This window comes from Sminthopsis crassicaudata, chromosome 3, assembly GCF_048593235.1.
Source record: "Sminthopsis crassicaudata isolate SCR6 chromosome 3, ASM4859323v1, whole genome shotgun sequence".
Classification (NCBI taxonomy): domain Eukaryota; kingdom Metazoa; phylum Chordata; class Mammalia; order Dasyuromorphia; family Dasyuridae; genus Sminthopsis; species Sminthopsis crassicaudata.
In genome coordinates, this window is record NC_133619.1 from 587,801,409 (window position 1) to 587,806,744 (window position 5,336).

Here is a 5,336-nt window from a genome sequence, read left to right on the forward strand (position 1 = left end):
TGTCTCTCTGTTTCTGTTTCTATATGAATTTCTGTCTCTCTGCCTCTCTCTGTTACTGTCTCTATAGCTGTCTGTTTCTGTTTACCTCTCTATCTCTGTTTCTGTCTGTTGTTTCTGTCTTTGTTTGTCTCTGTGTCTGTCTCTGTGTTCTATCTTTGCCCCGCCCCTTTCTATCTCTGTTTCTCTGTTTTATCTGTCTATCTCTGTCTGTCTGTTTCTCTCTGTGTCTGTGTCTTTCTGTGTTTCTGTCTCTCTGTCTCGGTCTTTCTCTCTTTTTTCTTCCTATTCTTTTTCTTTCTATTTCTAGCTTCATCAAGGATTTTTTTTCTGAGAAATAACAATCATAGTAACTAGGTTACAACTTTAAGGCACGGTGCCTTACCGGATAGCTAGAAGATCTGAGAATCTCCAAGAATATCATAAAACCACAGAACTGAAAGTTGAAAGAAACTGAAAAGAAACTTGAAAGAGAAGTCAATTGTCAGTGTCCTCAAGTCCAATCCATACCCCTCTAAAGAATCCATCACATGATATTTTTACCAAGTGGTTATTTAAATTTGCTAAAAGATCTCCAGTGAAAGGGTGAGAATGAAAAAAGAAAAAGGAATAATTCATTCCCTACTGAATCCACTATTCCATTCCACTATTACAAAGCAAAATTTTTTGGAAGTTTTTTTTTCTTTTTCCTTACAGAAAGCCTAAAATTGTTTGCAATGTCCATCTGATGCTGTTACTTCTTTCTTCTGTAGTCAAACAGAACAAATCTATATCACCTACTTTCCCCACGGCACTCACATTTTCCAGTCTATTTCTTTCAGCATTTTTGTAGTTCTCAGAGTTTGATGAGAGCTCATAGAAGCAAAATTTCCACTGACTGGGATAGCTCTATAAAGATCAGAGAATCAGGCTGTGAGAAACTTACATTGACCATCTGGTGGGTTTTATAATCTCTGCTTGTGAACAATGAAGGAGAGGTTTCCTTTTTATGCAACTTCTTTCAAATGAAAAGTCAAGGCCAGGCTGAGACAGAAAAACAAAATGATGAATGAGAGGAATATAAAGAGCTTCAGTCCAGGGCTAAAGACCAGGAGGGATTAGAATCTTTGCTCAGTGAGTATAGAAAAGCCTTTCTTTCCTTGAAATTGTCTATCTGTCAAATACGAAAATGGTATTGAAGCAGATATTATTCATGTAGCCTATGAAAAACCATCACACATGCTTATATCAAGGCTACCAAGACTTCTGATTGCCCCTAAGAAATAGCCATCATGATGCTATAATTCACACACTTTCAGGCTACCATAAAGTAGATTTAATCATTCTCAGGTTTATAATTCACATGGCAAAAATTCCCTTTCAAACCACATAACTGGCTGATTCCATAAGCTTCAAGGTCATGAACTTCTGAAAATCAGAAACAAAAATTCATACTTAGTTCATCTCAGAGACAAAGAATAGGCAGGATACAGGGCTCTATAATATTTATTAAAATAGTTTATAGACAAATGGAAAAGATTTTAATAGATAAGCCCCTATATAAAGATCAACATCAAGACCAGGATGATAGAGACAAAAGAACATTGTCTCTGGAGTAAAGAAATCTCACTTCAAACATTTCCTTTGATTCTTGCAACCTGTGTGACCTTCCACAGACCTTTTATCCTTGTTGGGCCTCAGTTTCTGAGACAGTTGAACTAAATAGTATTACTTTTGAACCCTAGTTCTATGACGCTATGATCTTATTTCAGGAGTCAGATTAATAACTAAAACTTTTAAAATATAAAACCTCTGTCCTTTAAGGTCTCCATAAGCTGCCCCATTCCTACCTTTCTAGTCTTTTACATTTTACTTACACACACATACTCTACCATTCCCTGTTTTTATCATTCAGTCTTTTCAGTTGTTGCCAACTCTCTGTGATTCATTAAAGTTTCTTTGGGAAACATACTGAAGTGATTTGTCATTTCCTTCTTCAGCTCATTTTACAGATGATGAAACTGAGACAAACAGTTAAATAACTTACCTAGGGTCACACAGTAAGTGTCTCAGGCTGGATTTGAACTAAGGTCTTCCTGACTCCAAGCTAGATGTTTTATACCCTACCCTACTTGATGTCTTTTTAATGGGTATCCTCTACATACAATTGCTCATGGATGGGCCATGTCATAATAAAAATGATAATTCTGCCCAAACTGATCTACATGTTCCATACCAATCAAACTGCAAAAAAAATTATAAAACTAGAAAAAAATAATAACAAAATTCATCTGGAAGAACAAAATGTCAGGAATATCAAGAGAATTAATGAAAAAATTACAAAGCATGATGGCTTAGCAGTACCAAATCTAAAATAATATTATAAAGCAGCAGTCATCAAAATCATTTGAAACCAGCTAAAAAATAGAATGGTGAATCAGTTACACACAACACAATAATCAAGGCCTATAGTAACTTAGTATTTGATAAAACCCCAAACTCCATCTTCAAAAATAAAAACTCACTATTGACAAAAATTGTTGGGAAAATGTGAAAATAATATGTTAGAAATTCAGCATAGACCTGCAACTCACTCCCCATACCAAAATAAGGTAAAAATGGATACATGATTTGGGCATAAAGAATGATGTCATAAAAATTTAGAATCTATAAGATATTTGAAGAAGGGAGGAATTTAGGATCAAAAAAGCGCTAGAGAACATTATGAAGAGCAAAATGGACAATGTTGATTACATTAAATGAAAAAAGGTTTTACACAAACAAAATCAAAAGAAACAAGAATAAAAGGGAAGTACAAAGCTGGCAAAAAAAATCTTTACAGTCAGTGTTTCTGATAAAGGTCTCAATTCTAAAATATATAAAGAACTGTTATCAAATTTATAAAAATACAAGCCATTTCACAATTGATAAATGGTCAAAGGTTATGAACAGACAATGTTCAGTTGATGATGAAATTTAAGCCATTTAGGTATTTACACACATATATTGTATCTAGGTTATATTGTAACACATGTAAAATGTATGGGATTACCTGCCATGGGGGGGAGGGAGTGGAGGGAGGGAGGGGATAATTTGGAAAAATGAATAAAAAAAATTAAAAAAAAAAAAGAAATTTAAGCCATTTATAGTCATATAAAAATGGTTTAAATCACTGTTAATTAGAGAAATTCAAATTAAAACACCTCTGAGATACTACCTCATACCTCTCAGATTGGCTAAAATGACAGGGAAAGATAATGATAAATGTTGGAAGGGATGGGAGAAAACTGGGACACTAATGGATTATTTGTAGAGTTGTGAAATAATCTAAGCATTTTGGAGAGCAATCTGGAACCTATGCTCAAAGGGTTATCAAACTGTGCATACCCTTTGACCCAGCTCTACCATTATTGAGTCTGTATCCCAAGGAAATCATAAAGGAGGAAAAAGGGCCTAATGTGCGAAAATGTTTGTAGCAGCTTTCTGTGGTAACAAAGAATTGGAAAATAAATAGATGCACATCAAGTAATGGAATGTTACTATTGTTCTATACAAAATGATGAATAAGCTGATTTTAGAAAGAGCTGGAAAAATTTACAATGATGCTGATGCTCAACTAATGCTGAATGAAAATAGCAGAATTAGGAATACATTGTTTACAGTAATAGCAAGAATGTGTGATGATCAGCTATGAAAGCCTTAGTTCTTCTCAGTTGTTCAGTGATCCAAATAAATCCCAATAGACTTTGGACAGAAAATGCCATCTGCATCCAGAAAAAAAGAACTATGGAGATTCAATGTAAATCAACACATGCTATGTTTACTTATATTTTCTGTTTTTTTTCTTTCTCTCCCATGATTTTTCTCTTTTGTTCTGACTTTTTCCAACATGTTTCAAAAACAATGTGTATTAAAATAAATAAAACAAAGAAGTAAATAAATAACATATATTTTGTCATTTATTAAAATTAATTATATTAAGCAAAATAAAATCAAAGTGACAGCTTTTCAGTGATGCTCTGACCAAATAATTGTTCTACATACATTGTATTTATTTTAAAGGGTGCAATAGAAAGAATACTCTAAATCCCTGTTTCAGTGTAATTTGGGCTAGCAATTCCATAAAGGATAAGGATTGGGAAATTAGGGAGTAGAACCAAGATGACAGAGTTAAACCAGAAAGCTGCTTATGTTCTCCCAGGTTCCCTCAAAAACCATATGAACCCAAGCCTTTGAACATAGTTAAACAAAATGAAACCATTCTCCAGCTCAAGATAGACTGGAAAAACTTCAAGAAAGGTCAATCTCACTGAAATGAAAAGGATGTTCAGCTCAGCTCAGACAGACTCTGGGAAAGGAGTGAGAGGTTCTTAATCACAGCAAATCAGCAACCAAGACCCTCAGTCTTGGCTCAGTAGAGAAGCAGATCACTGGGGCAATCTTCATTATCAGCTAAGAAGATAAACTCTGGGAAAACCAGGCTGTTTCTTGAAAAGACCAGGCAAAGCTCCTGCAAAGACAAGTTCTAAGCCAAAACTCAGAGATGTTTAGGAAGCTTGGGACAGCTCCCCTTTACCCAGGAGCAAGGTTCAAATACAAAAGTAAAAAAAAAAGAGGAATTATCAAAAGAAAAGGAAATAAAATGAGCAAGAAACAGAAAAGAAACTTAATCATAGAAAGTTACTATGATGACAGGGAAGACCAAAACACCATCTCAGAGAATAACAAAACATCCACAGAAGAAATCTCAAAGAGATGAATAAGTCTCAAGCCCAAAGAGGTTTCTTAGAAGTGTTGATAAAAGACTTTAAAAGACAAATAAGAAAGGTAGAAGAAAAAATGATAAAGGAAATGAGAAGTATTCAAGAGAGAGTCAATAGCTTAGAAAAGGAAGCAAACTAATTTACTGAAGAATACAACTCCTTAAAAAATACAATTGGCCAAATACAAATAAAAACACTGAGGAACAACACCTTCAAAAGTAGAATTAACCAAATGGAAAAAAGCCAAGTGAAGAAAATGACACATTAAAAACTAGAACTGGGCAAATGGAAGCTGATAATTCCAAGAGACAGCAAGAATCAGTTGAACAAACTAAAAAGAACTTTTAAAAATGAAAGAAAACAAGAAATACCTCATTGGAAAAACAGCCAACCTGGAAAATAAATCCATAAGAGATAATTTTAAAATTATTGACCTACTTGGAGGCCAAACCCAAAAAAGAGCCTGGATAGTATTCTTCAAAAGATCATTAAGGAAAACTTCCCTGATAATCTAGAAAGAGAAGGGGAAATATTCATTGAACACATCCATCTATTACTTTCAGAAAGAAATCCCACAAGGAAAACACCAAAGAACAT